General features: G+C 41.2%; 1 protein-coding gene across 1 annotated transcript in view; it reads right to left on the bottom strand.

The window, feature by feature from the left end:
* The window catches only part of Uxt (Uxt prefoldin-like subunit), a 37975-nt gene that overhangs the window by 1662 nt on the left and 13347 nt on the right, over window positions 1-22966 (bottom strand). The window lies entirely within an intron of this gene.

Genomic DNA, 22966 nt, shown 5'->3' with positions numbered 1-22966 from the left:
TAGGCAAGGATAGCTAAAGTAGCTAAAGGCAGTTAAAGGTAGTTGTGAAGGAAACTTAGTTTACCTGAGGCAAGCTCAAGGTAGACCAGGATAGTACTGAATCGTGTTCAGTCCGCCTGGAGGTAGCTTAAAGTAGGCAAAGATAATTTTGAATGTCCCTTGCTCTACCCTAATCTAGCGGAAGATACCCAAGGTGACCCGATGTAGCCCAAGATAGCTGAAGATAGCTCATGGTAGCTCAAGGTAGCCCAGAGTTGGCACAAGGTAGCTCAAGGTACCTAAGGTAGCTCAAGGTGGACCACTTAGTCCTGAAACCTGTCCACTCCTGCTCAAGTCTCCAACTCGACTGACTCTTGCAGAGAGCTCTTCAAGTGCGCCACGAAGCGTAACCAACCAGCGCGCTGTAACGCTGCGCTTGAAGGTCGAGCGATGGTTTCACACTTGACTGATTTCGACTGCTAGCTATCGCTGTGATAATGAACAATTAATTTTATCATTCCTGGCTGTTCACAACAATTCCTTTCACAAGCGACGCAGTCAAGCACTCCCTTGGTTCTTCGATCCTCTTATTTTTAAATAGTAACTAATGGAACAATAAGAGCGTTACGACGCTCGGGCAGGTGGATAGTGTCGGAGTGTCATCGCACGCGTGCAGGTGGATTATACGAAACCTAAAAACCCTGATCGCTGCCCGTCACATTTTCGCTTCTGCTCCTTCAAGCTCATTCTCAAGCCCAAGGTGGAATATTTATGTTTTAAGTTATTCGATTATCATTGATCGTCGATGCTTCTTGGAACCTTGCAGTTCATTTTGTTGAGCTTTCTAAGGGGAAAATTGCGTGCAATATTTTCATGTTTCATCGTTTAGGTATCGCCATTATCTGTTAAGCCTCTAGGATTCGGAAACCACCCTGAAAGGATGATTCCTCACGTGATTTCTCGGGTTCTTTTAATCTCCGTGGCCACCCATGGCGTATTAGAATGCGAGGTCTAACAATAGGGTCATTTTTGCGAGTACAGTGACCGCGGGAACGCATCGCGTAGTACACAGTGTTTTTATTGTTTCACTTCTTACAGCAAAATTAAATTTCAATTGTTATTCGAATATTTTTGTTTCAGAATATATGGAAATTGGGATACCAAGAGAAGGGGAAATCAGTTCAAATTATGTTTAACATATCTATTTTTTGTTTCAACACATTTAATGCAACAACGTGGTCGTGACCAAAAGAAGATTTCATTGTTAATTTTTGTCCCAGATATTTTCGAGGGATCAGTTATAACACTGATAATTATTTAAGGGAGATAGCTATATTTACGTAAAAATAACAAAATTTAATTTATGAAAGAATTATGAAAAAAGGGTAAATAACAAAACGATAGGGAGTATGTAATTAGGTATCGGACGGAATAAGTGGATGTTCATTTATGAAAGAATTACGAAACAAGAAATGTGAAAATGACAAAACGATAGGCGGGATATTATGAATAGAATGATTATTATTTATGAATAGGTAACGAAAGAAGAAATGAGCAAACAATTGTTTCCTGTTTCTTTAAATGGACGTTTGCAAGGCTGCTCATAAAATTTCTTTATAATTTTCAATATTTATTCATCAACCATTATGATAAATCTAAACATATTATATTTTCACACGAGATCATTTTCGATACTTTAATTGATAATGAGATGAAAAAGTCAATTAGCATGCTCAACACGGGCAACGAACATTGGATTTAAATGGCATACTTACGAACTCATTAAGCTTATTAAACTGGATGACTCAAAATCGCACGAATATATGTATATCACCTTTGCTCCCATTTTCGTCGTGAGAGATTGCGTTTAAAATTTTACATGGGAGATAGTTTTCTAATGATATGACATATATAAAAGTTTCATTTTTTTTATGAACTCTGGCAAGCCGAGAAGAATGTTACGGTACTCTTAGTCCCTTGCAATGCTTTTCCTGTTTTATATTTCACGCTTTCATTTTTGTTATGAACGCTAAAACCTATTTATAAGTCTTGCTGCTGCAGGGTAAAAAGTCAGGTGCAAGATTGAAGGGGCCGATACGCTAATTACAAGTGAGACGTCAATTATTGAAAGTGGATTTGTCTAGCTTTTACTTCTATCGCAGCCATTTATTGGTAATACCGAGTGGAGAGAGTATGAAACGGTTAAACAAGGATAGAACGGCTTTAGTATTAAACTGCTAATACTATTGGCGTAATCAGTGTTCCTCCCGATAACGGACGTTTCAAATCCAGCATAAACTTGAGGGGGAATCCGAATTATCAATTTCAATGAAATCGACTTCTTTCATTCGTAGAGTGTCAAGCAGAAGTTCGATAGTCGTTACATACAATGGAAACATTTCAGGTAAAAAAATGTTATAGTTTCGGAATCAATCAAAAACATCTTCGAGCGCAAAGAGTTAAGTAGCGTTTGCTGAAAAATCGAGCTAAATATCTTAAACTAGAAAACTGAAGAGAACTAGTGTCGCTGGTACGCGTTGCCTTATGTTCCACGGACAAATTGGAGTGCACTCGGTAAGTGTCCGAAAACGCAGTCTGCTATCTCGACAATTGTAAAATAAAGACGGTATTTCTGCGAATCCGGTGCAGAGTGAGTTTCGCGAAAGGGTTGGCGATTCGGACTGTCCCAGATAGTAGCTAATTGGCCGCGGTCAGAGGAGTCCCCCCGGTCAATGTAGCGTTCGTTTATCGCCAGCAACGAAATCGGTAATTTCATAAAAGAGTCGTAGCGGGAAGGGACGAAACACGCTGTAAGATCCCTGGCGCGTATCGTCATTCCATAAATTAAAGTGCTATTCTCAGATGAAAACCGGAGCATGTGTGCGTGCGCATACCATGACCGCGAGTTGCATTAAAATTTATGAATCAACGAAGATGAAGACTCGTCTAATAACGCCGGGTGCCTCGACCTCCAAAGACGTTGGCGGGGTCGTTACTACGCCCGGGTATTCCATTAATTGGCTCGATAATTCGGTAATTTGCGAGCGTGCGGCATGCAGTGTCGCTGGGCGACAGCACGCGATGGAAATTTATATAGTGGTAGCGCAGGGGATCGCACGGTATTAACCGGGCCTACCTTTGCCCAGCTGACCGTATAATAATTCAGTCACGCGCAAATAACTATGGAACTACCAATTTATAAAATACCAGATCCGAGGCAAAAAGTATCCATTTCCATATTGGTCTCACCGCGATGCCAGAATGTTGTATCCAGGTCTCCCCTTCGTGTATCTCGACAGTAGCGGACAACCTGATTCAACAGGAGGTGGCCGAAGAGGGGGAACGAATGGTAATCCGTGAGAATATAAATCGAAATCGTTTGTGTCTGTCTCGCAAACTCCGATGCGGTATTTTCATCGAGTGATAGAGGTTAATAATTCCATAGATAAAACCAGCCGGAAACGATTTCGAACAGCTACACGTTATCCAAACAAATATCCAGTCGTTATTATTCATTACTACACTTAGAGATCTTTACGCAAATTAAAAATGTTCTGCATCGATTGTGGGAACCAGGAGTTACGTAAAAATTCACTTCATCTCCTAATAGTTCTTTCACAATGAAATGAACATAACAATATTATTAGATTTCTCGAATCTTTCACCGTTTTATATTTCACCTAGTCAATTTCGTCATAAATGCATAAAAATCAGCAGTCTATTATTCTGATTATTCACGTGGAAGAAAATAAGACGCACAGGCAACGCGGATAATTAATTGCATCAAGTAGAATGGTTGTTGAAACATTAGATCGTAAACCATAGTTCTTGTTACGAAATCTTCTCCAAGACATTTTCTAGTCAATTATATAATTTCCATGGGTATCAACTATCCTTTCTTACATGACCAGGATTGTCACTCGCCCGTGGATAGTTAGCGTATGTAGAATCGATAAATTATAGTCGTAAAGGCGCGGGCTTAGTTTACAACCTTATATTACACAGTTTTGCATAGCACGTCGGAAAAACGTTTTGTGGATCAACGTCGTATAAGTAATGTTTGTTCTGTGATTAACAGTTTCAAGTTATTAAATCGAATGTTAATTTAATCCGAGATTACTTGGAGCGCGATAAAAAGAACTTCGGGTTTTTTGCTGAACAATTCAAATAGAAGGCTGACAGGCTGGCTTTGTGTTAAAGGGATGTTGAGTCCAACAGTCGTAAACAACATTCGTTAGTAATACGTGTTTTAGCATCTGTAGAACGATCTAAGTTGAATCTTTTGAAACTTTAAACTTTCCACAATTGTGATCACATTCTTTCAATGCTAAAGAAAAACTGGTTTAAATGAAATTGACTATTGCAAATAAAACGATAAAATAAACTATTAAATTATGAATCTTTTGTATTCAAGGTCATCTGGAGGTAATAATATTATATAGATCATTGGATTCGCCTTGACCTTAACCAATACATCGCGATGACAAAAATTGCGATGACCTGGAAATCTTGAAAACAAATAACCTTGGTAACAATTTTTCGCCTATCATTCGGTTTGCTCTCTAAATGTGAAGATTATTGTGAATATTCGTGAAATGTTAGGTATTTGTATAAATTAAGTCGTCAGGGGGGGGGGGTTAAGACTGGTTGAAACCTCGGACATAATTTAAATAACAATCGCGGGGAACACATTGTTTCGGCAAATGGCCGTTCATTATTAAGCAGAATAGGCGGTTTCGTCTGGGAAGTCGGTGTGTACCGATAGCTCTTCCCACCAGTTGTCTAAATCCAGTAATTTCGGGTAATTTCTGTTAGAAACCGACAACTTGGAGAAACTGTAGTCGCCGGAACTGCCTGCAGTCGATCAAGCCGGGCTCTCTGTTTCCAAGGTGCGTGTTATTTAAGCCACCGCTTTAACGACCCCTAAAGGATACTCTCGCGACATTTACCCACCCTATCGAGATGAACGAGCCCTGTTTCTTGTAAAATTTTACCAACACCACGGCGCGATAGTTTCCAGACAGGTAGCCGGGGTTCTGCCGACCGCCTCCGGGCCGAATTAAACCATTCACGCCCATCGAGAGCTCTTTGGTCACTACTACGCACGCGTTTCGTTACTATGCAATTTTTTTTTATCTACGAGCACTATTACACGGGATCAGAAGCACAGCAGACCTGCGACTTACGATCGGCCTGGTCCACCAAGATAAACATTATCTCCGAACGTTTATGCAAATTCGCGCGAAATCAAATCGTCTTTTATACCTATACATCATCTTCGCGATTATCATTTTTGTCAAGCTTTCTCGCTTCTGGTCTTGACGAAGTCATTCTTTGAAGCAGAATGACTTCATGTGGATGTTGTTAGCGAGGGCTACTCGTAGAGATAGGAACCGGTTCGTAGGTAAAGCACTTTAAATATTGTTTTAAGCATTGGCCGTCGTCTACGGTTTCGACGAAACAGTATTTTGAATAAAATGTGCAGTTTCGGAAAATAAGATATTTTTATTTTGATAACGGTAAGGTAAAATATTTCGCTTTTGTGTTAAAAACACTATGTAAAATATTTGTTGACGGTGAAAATAGATGAGGACAAATGACAAGAAGGTTATTAAAAACTATTAAAAATGACATTTTTCTCGGACCCGGTTCTGTACGTTGTAAATGCACAAACTCGACTAGTGCTCGCAGCTTGATTTTGCACGTTTAAATGGGAAAGGGAATCTGACTATTGTGCAGGTGAATTTATTGTTTCTTATTGCATTGTTGAAGAAGAAAAGAAGAAATGTTACTCGCAGCCAAAGTATTAAGTGGTTCACCACTTAGGGCAAGACATGCACCGTTGCCCGGTGTGATCGGAGGCCCATTAAACAGGTTTAAGTGAATTAATTACTTTATGAAGCAATTTGCAAGGATGATAAGTATATTTCGAATTAGGCTTCTCCCGTATCCCGTGGTGAGACTGCTGTTTTGTTCCTGGCAACAATATTGACCGACCATCGCCGCTGACCGCGTTGCACCTAGATTGTAACTATACATCGAGGCGGTAACAATAGGAAATACGAACGAATAATTCAAACCGATAACGCACCTGTTTTCTTCTTTTCTTCGTAAAGCACCTACTATTTGTTCAATGTGCTTATAGAAAATTCATAGCATCGATTACTCGAATCTAGAACGACGCAGGAAGAAAAAATTGCAGCGAACGCATTCCCGCGTACGTTAAGTTAATTGAATTGACGGTCGCGAAAGCACAGTACATGATACGTATGCATAATGACGATCAATAGCTTGGTACCTAAATGAGTTCTCAACGTGACTTAAATTTCCTGGCTATACCTACCAAAAACGGGAGATAATTTCATACGGGGGAAAAAAATCGACGAAGGCGAACGAATGTGTACCTAATTGTTTGGTTGTACGTAAATGCAGTAATTTCGTCATTTTGCGCCTCTTTTTTTTCGATCGATCATGATTACGTGCGAGTTTAAACGAAGGAGGAGCCATAAAATTCGAAAATAATGTGATACATCCGCTCCACGAGTATCCTTGCTTCTATACAAAGCAATTGATCACGTCTCTTTATATTAACACTACACATTCCAATCGTTTTATTCTTTTTTATTCTAACTACTGTTACTAGCGAATTTGTTCCGTTATTTGACTTGGTATAATAGCACGACTTGGGGAGAAAGAGTGTTACCCTAATGCAGTAATGTGAACGTGACAGCTGGTATCATACAATAGAAGTTTATTCAATCATTTTTGCATCGTGAAGTTACAAAGTGTTTATTTTTCTTTTCACAAAGTTTTTTATTTATTAACAAGAAAACATATCTCTTTTGTCCTTTTGCCTTTTAGTCAGTCTTAGTACATTCGACTTGCATATTTACCTTTATAGAAGGGAGATCGTTCTAACATTGTTCATTGCATTTCGATGGATTATTACGATATAATAATTTCGACGAATTGCCACGATATCTGTCCAGCACCATTTTGTGCCAAGCGTAAGTCGGAGTCATTGTAACAGCCACCATAATTTGAGCGAAGTTGCAGTGCACTTGGCTGGATTTTGCAACGTTTAGTTTGCTTCTAGAAGAATATATTAAACATATCATTGTGATAAACATTTCCCATCGTCGCTGAAAGTTTATCAATTCGAAGGCGCAGCTGTAATGGAATTCTTCACGGATTTAACCTGTCCCCTTTCTTTTTGAATAATCATGGCTGCCGGGGCGAACTAAAGTATCAATCAATTCTTAAAATGATTAATTAACCCCGCTAAGTGAATTTACACGCTAAGTATCCGCGTAATAAAGGTTAAAACGCTGTAATAACATGCATCGTAAATTACATCTACCATGGAAACAGGGAGGAAAAATAACACAGTAATCAATCATATTTTACGTTCCAACGTCTTGTAAAGTAAGAATGAAACTGTTCGATGCGTGTCCCGCCGTTTTCTCCCGGCAATCGTAAGATCATCGATTTCGCGAATTACCGGTGACACGTGAAACCGCAGAGTCATCGGGTTATATCAAGTACAACATCGTATACAGAGAAAATCAATCGTTGTTCGGTGCGATTTGACAACTGGCAGCCTGATGCGTAAGATAGACTGGTTGTGACAAGATGACTAGCGTGATAGAAATTGAAATACTGTTCAAAATAATCGCCATCCAACTCGACATAACGAAAAACATTTCCACACGGAAATAGTAAACATTTGTGTCCACGAAGACCGCAAATACAAATTGAGTTCGTCCTCTCTTTACTACTAACATTCACATTTGTAAAATGAAATTTTGACGAACGTAACATCTACTTCCCCAAGTTGCAAATATGTGATTCAACCCAAAAGTCAAAAGTATCCATTTTCTCGTTGATATTTCTTCTATAACCTCAGGGCTGTTCTTGCGTAATGCCGTCGTTGATATATTAAATAAAATTACTTGGCATCGTGGGTAAACAAAAAGAAGGACGTGGTTACCATCTCTCGGTACGATAAGAAGAAGACGGTAATTGCAATATTAGAATTGGTTGTGGAAATTCAACGGGAGCCAGAAAAAGCAACGATAAAGTAGTTTCCTGTAATGACAGCATCTGCGCGAGGAGATGCAATAATGAAGTTCATGCACATATCGGGCCCCGGTTAATTGACTCAGGTGTATCGGGAACATCGTATCGCGGCTTTCTCCGTTCTTTCGTTTCACAAGCTGAAAAGATATGCACGTTTTTGCACGTCCCTTGTGTTTCGCAGGAGAACACCGCGCCGCACCGGGGAGAACGTTAACGCGCGTTACACGGGCACACTCGCGACACGCTTCGGAATTCATTCTGTATGATCCCGATGGCACAGAATTTGGTATTTAATTAATTGCCGTTGCAAGCCTAGGGTGGGGGGGGGGTGAGCCCGCGATGATGCTAGATAGCGTTTCTCGGTTTTTACGAGCGTTCAGGGGAACATGCGACCGGCACCGAAAAAGAAATTGACGAGAGCCGGCCTGTGGACACCGACACCAATCAAGCACGAGCCTTATTTCAACGTGGACAAAATGTGAAAGTAACAAACATTGTGGACGGAAAAACGTCGAGACGAATATGGGGCCAATTTCGGCCGCGACCGCCGCTTTTTTCTCGGCAACGAGAAATCGGACGTTTAAGTAATTGTTATTGAATTATTGCAATTGCAAGATTGCTACACGTCGAACGAAGAAAAGAATTTTAATCAATTCGATATTGGACCCAAAAGTGTCTAGAAAGCGTTGCTCGATTGAGTCGATAGCGTTCACGGTGGTGTTGTTCGTAGCGGTGAACGTATTTTTAGCAATCAATTTTGAAGAAACTGTCACATTCCCCGGTGTTGGCCCATTCGCGGCATGTGTCTCCAAATTGTAGCTGTCAGGTGGAAGATCCTTCACGGGGCACGACTTTCGCTTGTCGTTGTTGCCATGTTATGCGAAATTTGACGGTTCTCCCAGTCCGAGTCACACCAGCAGGAGTTTTATTATGCTGCCTTATAAGTATCGACATTTGTATTGAATTTGTATCTCGATTTAACGACGGAAAACAGCCGGATCTCTTAATGGAGTATCACACGTTCAATGATACGCCGTGGACACAGCTGTAGCACATATCCTTTCTCGGGAACCTGAATAATTTCAAGTAACACGATATACAGCAACGCCAACCATTTATTCGTACTGGTGGAAAGCAAATTGTTAGGTCCGCACCGCGAGCAACATGTTGAGGCTTCGGTAGTGGAATGTGTGGATGTGACGGTCTTCAAAATGACTGGCATAGAGGTCAATAAAATAATTTAATCTTTTGTATATTTGTAATTTTAAGTTTCGTCAGTTTTCATAAAAGAGAATAAATTTGAGACTGTGTCTGTATTCATTTGTTCGACAACGAACATCATTTTATCGTATAAAAATATCAGTTTACATTGTTTATTTCAGATATATTTGGTTTTTGTTGTACTTGTTAGTTATAATTACAGACATTCTGTAAGGTGACTAAAATAAAGTGAATCTAAAATAAACAAAACAGAGATATGAAATTGTGAAACGTGTTATACAACAAGGAAGAGTGTACTGCGGATTTTTCTGCGAAACAGAAAGCTTCCGAGTGAACTGTAGGAAACAACAATGAAATGAAATTGTGCTTCTTCGTCCAATAATAATTGTAACACGTTGAAAATAACAGAAAGGAATTCTCAAATCCTGTGTAAAAGACGGCACTTAGTGAAAATTGTTTAAAGAGACTATGCTGCCACAGTCGTTTTAACTTTTCACTGGTATACTGGGGTCTCCCATGACCCCACCATAATTTCTGTCGGCTAACTTTCGCTACTGTCAGTTTCGAATTTCGTAGGCACCGGTATGCTGATGCGTGTGCATTTCGATTTTCTCGGTGGCGTTCTTCGAGCGTGATTAATCAAAGGTGTGATATTATGATTGCCAGACGTCAAAATGGCCTTTCTCGAGATAACGACTGGGAGCCGCGAGCTTTTAATCATCCCGTAAAATACACACTACCGGTTAAGGGTTAACACTTCGTTATCCGGCAGCTAGAGCCATCTATCTCGTAGCGTGGAGCACAAATGTCTTTCCCATTGGTGAGAAACAAGAAACGGGCAACACGTAGAGGCTGTAGACGAAACCGTGTGTACACACACGGCCAGTCACCGGTTTAAGTAGAAACACGCCGGGCGTCGTAATCGGCATAAGTATGGGAATTCGCGTATAGACCTATAAAAGTCTTCGCAACGTTTAACTGCGGCGTCCCAAGCATAAACTAAAGATTGTATTGCTTATATAGCGCAGAAATATACCGTAGCTAAGACGATGCAACGCTTTTATACGTCTCGAGCTGGCATGTCTTTCCTGTGCTAAAATTTTCGTACCTTTTTCTTTTTTTTTTTTTGTTTTCTCATTCCCCCACCACGCCACGCCGTGCCATTTTTATTTCCTTGCCGCGCAACTTTCCCCTGCTCTCATTACCCGCCGATCGAAAAAGCTCGAGCCCTATGCTGTTTTCTCGATTCGCAAGGCCAATAATTGCGACGGTAAAGATGGAACGAGGAACGTCGTTCCGCATTTCTATGGCCATTTTTAATCCTTTGTCTAAATACCTATTTGTCTTAACACTTTACCTACGCAGTGGCTCAAAAAGGTATTTTAGCCTTAAATTTCGAATTTTTTAAAAATTATCGGTACTTCAGCCGCCGTAATTTTGTGACTGTAATCATTTAATGGAAAATAGAAGCCTCTGGCAAACAGAAATAAAAGCACAGTGTGTCCAAGAAAGTATTTCAACCCTAAATTTCCGTCTTCGAAAAAATTATATCCGTGTTCGCGCGAGTCCTGCAACTCGAATCATTTTAAAGCCGAAGTCTCGCGCAGTGCACGGCAGCAATGTTGAAGTCGCCGCAGACTGCACTCAATATTCCCTCGTTTTGCGCTCTCGGTGAAGCGTAAACGGAAATCGGGATTTCCGTATCATTCATCATGTTCGCGCGTAACACCTATACGCTCATCGTTTATTGATGCGAGGAACGTTCCTCGGTTACGGCCGATAAAACCAATGCGCCTGTAACTGAAGCCGCCAGCCAACGTCCGTCAAAAATGACGTCCATCGTAACGCCTGCCATGAAAACTACCGCAGTCTGTAAGGGCGTTCATGGTTATGAAAATCGATCTAGCCTTAGAGTGAAATATTTGCGACTTGGACAGCTTTCGAATACGGCCGAGTCGCAACTCGAATGTGGAAAAAATCTCTCTCGAATCGATTTAATAACTTACTTCATAGATGGGTCAGAACTGATTGTCGGTCGGGATAAAATGAGCGTTGTCTGGCATTTCTCCAACCGTGTTTCAGGGCGAGTTTGCGGCACATCGTGGACAAAGCTCTTAAATTCGGACGTTAATTGTTCCACGATTGCTTCTAGACGGATTTAAAATAAGCTTTGCCGGCGGCTGTCCGACTTTTAGCCGAATTTTATTACCGAATTTTGTGTGTCATATTTACACTCTTTTTGCGAATGATTTTCCTACAGAAGAGATCACAGAAAAGATCGACGGTCTAGCGGTCACTGATAACTGCAAATTGGCACCGATCTTTGCAAATAGATGGAACTCTCTCGTGAGAAGAAACACGGCAGAAAAGAGGCTTGTATCTCAACGAAATCCTCAAAGATAAATATTGGGGCGAGCATTAGCAATTTATTCGCGGAGATCTCGGTTTATTCCGTGCTTGATCTCCAATATCTGTTATCTGAAGAATAACCGTTCTCCATGCGAATAGGAAGTGAACGGCCTTACGTCTGGTAAGGTATAAAGGGTCGGGCATTCAGGAGAGAAGTGTAACATTTGTCTCTGGACGCTTGTAAACGCAATAGAAAATGATTCGAAAGCATCGTGGCCGACAGCCTGTTGTTCCTCGGATACATGTTATGCACGGCGTGCATGCATATTGCATGGACGGGTAGTCGTAGATTGGCCGCGTAAACGGTGCATCGCTCTATTCGCGTTTGCTTATATTCCGCCATGAGACTGGTCAAACATTTCCAGCGTGGCACGTACGCGTACGCGGCATAAACGTGTCAGAGAAGACACGCGTGTCAGTAAGAAGTCACTTGCGACCATGAGAGGGTTGAACGGACCTCGCCGAGGGCTCAAAATAACCTGCGGTGTGGCTGACCTCTTGCGCTCCGTATACATCATATGTAACCGCACGTATTTATGCGGATACGATATGTAAACGCTGATCGCTGTTAGGTCGACGCGCAACAAACCCAATTTTTATCGGGCCGAAAAGTATTCGAACGAACTTTCGACGACAGCGTCTGACGTTAGAACCACTTGCACGCTGTGCAGCTTTTTATCCCGACGCTTTTTCACGTCAAAATGCACAAACGTATACAATTAATAAACCTTTTAAAGTAGATCTGTCGAATAGCATCTCCAATGGATTCACCAGACTAAAGAGATTCATAAACCGAGAACGTTTCTTCCCTGCCTGAAACATCGTGTAAAAAATCATAAACTATTTTCTCTGTGCTGATCTTAAGGGATCGAATTTGTTTGTCTATGTGCTGTTGGTGTTATTGACTAATCCACCCTATATAGTGGATTAGAACGTTTAAATAGTGAACCGTTCACTCTAGAAACTGAAACACTGAAATATCTCCATCCAACATTTTTTTACTAAATCCAGTTCTGGCAACACTGCAAATTTGTAGAGAAAACAAATTTTTCTCCATTCTCCTTTATAATGCAAATGTGACACCTCGACGGGTTCCCTTGTAAGTGTAGAAACCGGTTAAACAACGAGATGTTGGGGTAATTACTCTAATACTTTTTACAGTATTAAAAAACAGTTAATTATTAGGTTCGTGAATGCGAACCTGCAAGCCACGAATATTGAAAAAGTTCCTTTATATAAAGTGGAGGATATAATAACAGCTGTTGACGCCAGTTTGTAAGAATGACTAATGTACAACCGCGATTCAGTCGTTAGCAATATGTCGACAAAGGTTACCAAGCAGTTCTGCCGTTATAATTGCAGATATTCTAGAATAGATTCGTAACAAAATAGGACAATTCCCTTTTACGAGTTCGCAAGCTCTGCGAAAGCTAATGAACAGATCTGCTGTCTTAAATTTTCAAAAAATTTGAAACTTGTTAAACAAAAGAGAGAATCGAGTCCCTTTTAATGAATTCATTTTTAGAAGAATATAATGTAATAAAACCGCTGTGATGTAGTCTCCATATTAAAAATTGGTTTAGAATCGCTTAACAGTAACTAAACAGTTTTGTCAAATTTTTCGACTGGAAACTATTACCATATGAACACACGACATCAAAGAAATGCAATGTAATTTTCTGGTATAGGTTATTTGCAAACTTTATGAAATGCTTGTTCACACTCGAACCTTACCAGTCACCATCACTACTCCCCACGCTAGCGTCCACGTAATTGGAGCAAATCGACAGACAATGAAATCTAACATACCTCTACATAATTGCTGGAAGTCGGAATCAAGGTTCGTGCAGTCATAAAGAACATTGAGCTTCTGCTGTTTCTTCTTGACTTTTATGCTCTTTCTTCAGCCAACCATACATTTGAAAATGTATGGACAGTCGCCACTATACTGCAGAGTTTCATACAAACTCAGCCTTTCGAAAAGCAATTTACAAAAACTAAAATTGTACAGAATTTTTATTCTTATTCTTATCACAATTCTTATCACTTCGGTACCATCGAAAATGAATTACAGCGAAATAATGAATTTCAACGTAGCACAACCATTTTATTTCTAACACTAATTTTCCAGACTTAACGATTCACTTCTAACTGATTCAGGCTACCAAAGCTTACGATCTATAAATTGCAGGGAAATTGAAGCAGCAATTAACAGCCAGTAGATTTTTATGGACAACAAAAATTAAAATTAATCATTTTAACAAGCTAAAAATTATACAATGTTTTTAAATTCTTTAGATTCTCTATTATTTTGCATTTGATCTACTAATTGTTGCCATGAATGCATAAAATCTACATTAATCATTAACTCGTTAGTTTTCGTTTTATGAAATGAATCGATCTTATGAAATCTTTAACATTGATGCGTATCGAACGAAATTTAATTGGAAAAGCGATTCTTTGGGCAAATGAAAATTCTTCGAATCGAACATACAGGTGTCTCAACCAGTTCGAGTGCTGTGTTACATGTTGTCGTCGGATGACCTCCCAGCAGCAGGGACGAAAGCTTTCGAAACGAACTATAACGCGCCGGGAAAAAGGAGAAGAGCCGTGTTGTGGCACTCGGAAAAACGAAAAACGCGTCGCGGGCCGGCGTATGGAACAGGTTTATCAAGGTAAAAAGCTTTTGCCACAATCGAGTTCCGAAACAAAAATCCCCTAGATTATTGTGCACGGAGAGAGATGGCCGTGGGGGGTGGGGGGGGGGAGTGCTGGAGGAAGATGGCCGAGAGAAGGCAAGTCTTGGAAAAACGACGAAACAAAGAAAATACTTGCGAGTATGAAATACACGCATAAGAGAAGCAAACCAATAACGATTTTTCCGACAATCACGCCGGTAACGTTGCTCCCGAGCCATTCTGCGGCTTGATCGGCCGAAGATTATCCTGCGGTGGAACCAGAAAGGGGGAAACCGGTGCATAATCCTGGTTAACTGATCGCAGCCAAGATAAAAGGGCAAATTGTGGTTACAATGTTGTGTGTACAGTCGGCCTTAAAAGATCAATTTTCATGCCGCTGATTGTGTTAGATTGCGGTGCCCTGCGTTGCGAGAGTGTGCGCTACGCAAGCATAGAAACGGCCCGCGAATTACACTGGTTCCACCGACCTTAGCCGGTGCATCAACTGCAATCGTAATTGACTGCGTTAACTTGCGCCTGGTTCAAGGGTACACCGCGTCATAAATTTGCCTTCTCGCAAGACAGATGGAAGGAAGCCCAAGAGAACAGACCGATTGGGCAACGATAGAAACTGAATAGGGAAACTGATCGAATACAATTCCGGAAGCATACTACAAGCACATACAAATATATCATATGTAGACCACAAATTATCAATTCTACAAATCTTCAATTTGGTGAGATTTAGATTGAAAGTTACTACCGATTGATTTTAGGGTCCGATTAATTTTCTACACTCGATAGTTCCATGGATTGTAGGAAATGGCGGAAAATATTTTATATTTCTGCTTCTTGCACGCTGCTTGTGCCCTAATATTTTTTCTGTGCAAAAATTCAAGCAAACGATTTGCAAACGCGAGTAATGCATATTCAATATTTATTTTAGATTGATAGTTTTTGAGATTTCTGTCCGTGACTCTGCGAGGAACACTTCGACAACGCGTTACAAAGGACCGTTTGAAACCGGCTCGATGCAGTGGATATTGCATCGAGCGTAATGCCCGAGCATTTCGTGGTTTTACGAAGACGAAGTGGCACGTAAGAAACTGCGGTTTCAAGATCGGCATGCAACGCGCGCCCGAAGAATGTATCGCAGGACTGGGCTTGCGATTTACTGCTTGGATCATTGGAAACAAAGTACGAATTATACAGGAGTAATTGCATAACGTTCTATTTTCTCGGCTTGAAACGCGCTGTACCGTTTATTTCATCTTACGGTCGCTGCCGCTGCTGCCCAAGCCTCCTCGCGTGTCCCTCGGCATCAAAAACTTCCTCTCCGGCGACCACAACATTTTAATGTTGCTCCGAGCCGATATCCGAGTAATTTATACAACACCCGGATGATCAATCTAGCGAAATAATCGCGTTTTTTTTTGCATAGTAAACCGGCGCGGATTTTTTTCAATAATTAATAAAGCTGTTAGTAGAATGCATTACTAATGCGACGTCCATTAATAATACACGCTCTGACGGGCCGTATCGTTGATTGACATACTCGGACGTCTCTAGCTGATTATTATGGAAATTCTGCACCGACACGTGTGCACGAATGATACTTTGACTGCGACTCTTTTGCAACGTGCGATACATATTGTGCTTCGAAATCAAATTAATCCTACTCCAATGTTTAGTAAAATCCTTCCACGAACCTTAAAATATTGAATATATGTACTTTGGAACATTTAAAGTTTTGTATATGCGTTATATACTTTTAAACGATACTGTAACTATCATTTGTTGTAACTTGAAATATTGTACTAGACCTAATATTGCCTAATATTTAGTAAAATATTTCATGAGTTTAAAACTGTATATGTATTTTGTTCTTTAATTGTACATATGCATTTTGTGTTTTTAAATAACTAGAATTTTGTTCTAAGGTAAAACATTGTATCTCGAGAGCAAATAGATCCACATTCAATGTTGACTACACCTGTCTCAGGAATTTCTTACCTATAGAACGTGTATTGAAACACTTTTAAAATCGTACATATGTATTGCAGATTTTTAAATGGCACTATAAAATTTTGTTGTACCGCGTAATTTAGCAAAACCGTTTTCTTACGAATTTTGGAGTACAGAATGTCTACTCGAAGGTTCTCGAGCACCAGATATAATCATACACGTTTCATTATGCAGGTTGCATGCTAATTTCGCAAACGGAAACGACGCGAGATGGAACTTCATCAGGAATTCCGAATAAGTTCGGCCCTTCTCATTTTAACTGATATCAGTGACGTATAAAGTAAGTAATTTATGCGCCTTAGTACACAATTTAAGTTCTTTTAATCTGAATTTAGCGTGATCCTCGTATCAAGAGAAAATTCGAAATAATTCGGCGATAATTATGCAGATACCGTGGACTTTGCAGTCCAATTCGGTTATAGCCTTAAGTTGCGCTGCAGGATAATGCTACTCCACGATAAAGAAGATTAAAATATTGATCAAATTCCGTTGATGAGAGGTGGACCATTGGTCACATGTGGACCGGACGTTTAAATAACAATTTCGTGTTAATGAACGGTTGTATTTTGCGTAGACATTTTAGACCGAGCAAAAATTATTGTCTTATTACTTTTAATTGGCGAAAGCATAAACATTGATTGGGGACCGGGAGCCATTGGATGTACACGATCGTTTCCATAATGTTTGACGAATCGAATCTTTAACGCATGTTACAAAACTATCAAAATGTCAATAATCTGTTATATTACGCAATTAGCTTGAACAATCAGTTGTCAAGTGCTTAAAATATTCTTTTGCTTCTTATACTGTGTTCCCGTTGGTTTGTAATAAAATCTTGAAAATCAGAAATCTTTTTCAGCATCGAAGCTGTTTTCACGTTCACGCTGGTCGAAAACATAATAATTTTGTACGCGTAACTGTTAGCTTCGCGAGCAGAAAATATTGTTGATTAAAGAGGAATATTCTTCTCGTCTGTCAGGGATGGAAGTTTAAGAAAATTCTAATTCTTGTTAAGGGCGTAAAACGAACCAGGTACTTTGCAAAAACCTGTTATTACTGGACAAGTACTAATTGATTTACGCCTGCGTCTCGAGATAATTACTGCACAAGTCACTCAGCATATGACATACAGATGAAAATACATTTCCTTGGGATACTGACGTTTAAAAAAAAAAAACAATTGCCTGGGAACATGAAAAATATATTATTACGTTCCATTCCGCCTTGTCTTATAATAATTGATCATAAACGATTAACAATTGCAAGATGCTAAAAAATAAACTTCCAGTTTTATGGAAACTGGATTTACTTATCGCAGTGTTTAATATCCGATTATAACGATGTAAATACGACATAATTATAAATATATAAATAGACATCGCAAAGAATTTAAGGAATGCAATTTTGCCATAGTAATTGCATTATCGTTATCGCTATGCAATCGTCATAGTTATTACACGAAAATCGCTCTGAATCATTTAGATATTGTAAATTATGTGCAATTTGTAAGACAACCAAGTCACGCAAGCAAACACACATTTGTAATTTACAACAGTGCCGCGCCGTGCGAAGGATAGAATCTTTAATTTTACCAGCTAATTCAAGCACGATACACAGAAATGCACGGACAATTACAAAATTACATTTGAAGTCACGCGAGCAAATACACATTTGTAATTTACAACTGGTGCTGTGCCGTGCGGAGGATAGAATCTAAAGTTTCATTAGCTAATACGAGCAAGATGCACGAAAGTATACGGGCAATTACAGAATTGCATTTGAACGACACAGACAATATTGTTATGTACTGGCAACAGATACACTAGATCCGTCCATTAACACTCTACCCACCGGCGTTAACGCTAGACATACAGAAGATTAATACGTCGCATTACAAACCCTAGAAAATCCAACAAAAAGCCGAAAAAAGACCGTTCATTACTATTTTTCAGAAAGAAGAAGACGAGACCCATGTAACGGATCCCGTGGAGTCAAAAAGGAACGTGTTGCCTGCTGGTCGGGGAGGAAGACGCTCGACTAGAAAACGACTTGATCGGCAAAACGATATCGATCGTAACGGGCTCTGGATCGGGGGCCGACAGGAAAAAGAACGGGGCACGAACACGTGTCGATTCGCCGTGGCCGGCAATGTTCATCGGTGGCTACGCCGCTGGCCGATATCTTCGTCTAACTGTAATTTTGAATGGAGAGTTTAGCTCCAAGGAAGATGAATGGCGTGGAAGAAGACCGACTGCAACATTGCTACTTTGTCGGCGAGGAGACATACGATGTGGAAGCACTCGATGTGACGGCAGGCGGGCGAATTAGGCTCGGTTCACACCAGGTGGACGGTGGCCGACAGGTTCTGGGGCCGGCGTGACTCGTTTGCCGGTCCCCGTGGGCCCTGTCGATCAATGGTTTCCGGCGAGCGGAATGCACCTCCGTCGGCCTCGTCCGCCATGGTGATCCGTTTAAGTGGCGTTCGCAACGCGTACGGTATGAACGGAGCTTAAACCGGCTAGAGAAAATCACGGCGGAAGGGGCAGAGCAACGAAGAAACACGCAGGCCGCTGTCCGAGCATCGGCAGCACACCCATTGGCGTAAGCAACGCTGAAGGGGCCACGCCGATGCACACACTCCTCAAGCTTCTACCACGAGTAAAACGAACGGCCCCGGGTTTGATACATCGAATGGCAACGATTACCATTTACAACATATACAAGACAGCGATCTGCTAAAGGCAACCTTCAAACACTAAGGGACTTATTACTCTTTTTTTCTCGTGTTTCTTATGCGGGGCCGGCTTCGTTCGCCGGCGAGTGCTCTCCCTGCGTCTACCTGTCTCTCTCTCTCTCTCTCTCTCTCTCTCTCTCTCTCTCTCTCTACCTCTCTCCTTTTCTCTCTCGTCTTCCCCCACCCCTAACTCTCTCTCTCTCTCTCTCTCTCTCTCTCTCTCTCTCTCTCTCTCTCTCTCTCCCTGTGTCTTTATATTCTTCTTCTTCATTTTTTCCTTTGCATGACCGAGTACGTACGCGGCCGAGTCCACCTCCTTCTTCCCCTAAACCCTTCTTTCGCCTTATTAAAATCCCTGCGCCGCGGCTGACAAGTTGTCTTGCAGCAATGCCGTTGCTCACTCACTCCGGGAACCGGACAGTTCGGACGAAGCCCTTCGAAATCAGCCAGATAAAAATCTCTGGTTTCGCGGGCCACCTCTTCGCCTCTCTCTTTCTCCCTTTCCCTCTCTCTCTCTCTCTCTCTCTCTCTCTCTCTCTCTCTCTCTCTCTCTCTCTCTTTCGGTACACGTGAAATCGGAGAAATTGCTGAGCCTATTCTCAGCGACGTGCGGCGATTATTCAACGTTACGCTCGATACCTTCGTTTTACGATGCTTCCTCGTTTTACGTTTGTTTATTTAGCGGTCGTGGTAGGCTACGAATGGTGGACGCAGTCGCGAATCGTTAACGCGGGGACAATTCGACGTCATCTTTCCGAATGTCCCGGAGATGCTTGGGGGTCTCGTGTGAACCATCCGGGGTTCGTTATGGTTGCCTGCCTTGCCGTTACAGTTCACTTGTAAAATTGTTCCCGTAGTCCGCCATTTACCATTAGGTTCACCGAGCATCAAAAGTGACTCTGTCGTCAGATTCGACAGGTCCCGTAAACCTGGTGTTAACGATGCTGATCGCTTCTATGAAACCGATGAAATTCGTCTGGAATGCAATAAAATTCGCGCAGCATTTAAAAGTGTCCGGTTTTCAGGCTAGTGATTTTGCAGGTGGCAGTCCTGCACGTAAGGTACAGCGATTTCTCCATATACGTCGCCAAGGCCTGGATGATAAACGTCGCGGAATTATCCCCACTGCCGCGGGGTATACCCAGTGAGGGGTTAAGAAGCTCGAGAGACCTCGGACGCCGAGGAGTGTAAACATAACACGGCTCGGGTATGTCTCCTGGACGATACACGACGCTGACAAGACCCGCGTTGTTGACATACACCGAGAGTTCACTGTGTCAGTACAGTAAGGAGATCATGTACGAACAGCAGGACAAAGAAGAAAAGAATGTCTCCATAGAGGAGTGACAGTGAAGAGGAGCGGAACACGGTGGAGCACAGAATTTGTAACCGAAGACGGTAGCAGCACCGGCAAAAACCTCGATGTAAGAGCGACATGAACGCATAAACCGCAGTACGGTATTTTGTTCCAGGGCACGAAGCAATTTACGATGTTGCATGCGTGTTAGTATTTACACGCGCATAATCGCGAAATCGTGGCGTGAATGCCGCCGTTGTGCTTTGCAAGGGAGTGCGGCATACATGTGCGTGTGTTCCCGCCGCACACTGGGCGAAAATGCCATTTTGGCGCTCTAAAAGAATAACTTCTAAACCATTAGAGATAATTGAATGAAATTTAATAGGTAAAAAGGTAACATTTACAGCTTCAAATTGCAACAAAAATCGATTTGAATTTAAACGGCGTTTATTCATTACACAGTTTTTAAACAAATTATAGAATAAGTGGAATTGATATACCTGTTCTTCTGCATTAATATTACTGAAGTAAATCTGTAATTTCTGGTAGATTTGTTGCAAGTTTATCGTAAATGAATTTTTTCGCATTGTTTGGTCAACTAATCGTAGTTTATCACAGCGTAGTCGGTGCAAGGTTCTATTAGGTTCCGGGGCTGAGACGTGCATGTTTATAGTTCAAATTCCGGCGAAAAACTTGTGCTCACTTGAAAGAACTATAATTTTCAAAATGTAGTAACAATTACTTGTTTTAACATCGTTTTAAATCCTAGAAGATGTACTCAGCTATTTCTAATAGTTTTCTTTTAAATTGCACTTGAATATTGGAAAAATCATGTGAAACAAGACAATTTCACAATCTTAATTTTTTTCGTGGGGGTGGGGGATAAAAAAATTTTTTTTCGGATTTACTTCCTTCGGAATGTTCTTAAAACATTCCCATCGCTCATTTATTTTAAAACAAAAAAAATCGCGTTTTCGCCCACTGTGCGCCGTTCGGATACGTGGCTGGCAAATTCAGGATAGTCGAGTCTGGTTCGGTGTACAATGGAAAGGGTTGAAATTCTTTTGATTTTGTGGAAGATTTTTCGCACGCTACTGCACTGTTTAAGCTAAAATTTAATGGCCGAGCGTAAAAAGAAATACTTGACGCAAAGTCCGTGTCCTACGGCGAGGCGCGGCGCGGCGCATGACTGGCCAAGACTACAGGCTCGTAAAATTGTGTCTTTTTTTTTTTCTTTTCTTGCGAGAGTGAGTCGATGAGCCGTCATTATTCCCACCGCACGTGGATCGGCGAATCTCTAGGGTCATCGAAACCGCCTGACGAGCAGGAGTCGGCTCCTCGCAGGACGAATTCAATGGTTCGCGGAGAAGAGTCCTCGAAGGTACAGGTGCCGTGTTAACAACAAGCACGAGATCGCGTACCTTCGATCCGTGCTACATTTACCGGAAACCAACAGAGGTTATGCGAATGTGAGTCAACGGTTTCCGTCTCGCGTGGCTCGTAAGTGAGCCAGATTTATCGCACACCGTGTCAACGTGTGATATTTATAAGTTTTCTGCATAGGAAATATCCGATGTCACAGTGCCCGAAGTTTCCCTGCTAATTAACGCAATGACGGACTGCGGGGTTCTATGCAACTGTTCATTTTCAGTGATTATTTCTTGGAAAATTTACTTGGCCGATTCGAAAATTCTATTTGGTCAAATTGACACGAAGATGTTACTTGTTTTTATAGTTATACTCGCTCCTTCGTGAAACGATCTGCAACGATCGAACTGCGGGATCTTTATCGAAATGTTTTCAAGAATCCGTTAGTGAAAAAGGGATTTTATAAAGCGATTTTGATCGACCAACTAAACAGAGATACACTCAATTTCGGCGATCCGTTTAAAACAGCCTTGCCTCGAGATAATGGAATTCATAGTCGCAGCATATAAACGAACTCTTCCTGAAGAATCTATAAATTGTTGGAAACACTTAACGCGAAGGATATAACCTATCCGAAGGCACTGGCATTATCAAGATAGATAGCGATTATCATTATCGTTCCGGCGAGTTTTCGATAAGCGAAGTTCGCGTTTATGTTCCTGAAAAGCCACTGCCAATATCGTTTAACGAAACCATTATGTGAAGTGTTTATAGTAAATCGGGTGGCCGCCGTGAGACGACGTCCACGTCGCCGATATTACTTTGTTGCAAAATAAAAAACGTTGTCGCGTCGCCGGACTTGCCCGCTAATGTCGATTATCACGGATCCAGAAGTGGCTGTAATCATAACGTTTATCAGGGATTTATGCAATTTTTGCAGAAAAGAAAATATCGTTTTATCGGCGCGATTAATAATATTGCGAATTCTATGCTTCGACGGCGGAATAAATTAGAACTTGCAGCGATAAGGCGGGCAAACGTTTCTTGAAATCGATGCATCGAAATCTATATCCGACACGGTATTAGTTACGCACACATTGTTATTTTTAATCGTTCGGACGTGCATATAGTACTGTGTCACTGGCGTTCGCCGAATGCTTCGTGTACCGATCAATA

The sequence above is a fragment of the Halictus rubicundus genome, chromosome 6, assembly GCF_050948215.1.
Source record: "Halictus rubicundus isolate RS-2024b chromosome 6, iyHalRubi1_principal, whole genome shotgun sequence".
Classification (NCBI taxonomy): Eukaryota; Metazoa; Arthropoda; class Insecta; order Hymenoptera; family Halictidae; genus Halictus; species Halictus rubicundus.
Note: the sequence above shows the minus strand (reverse complement) of the source record. Positions and strands in the feature narration are given on the sequence as shown.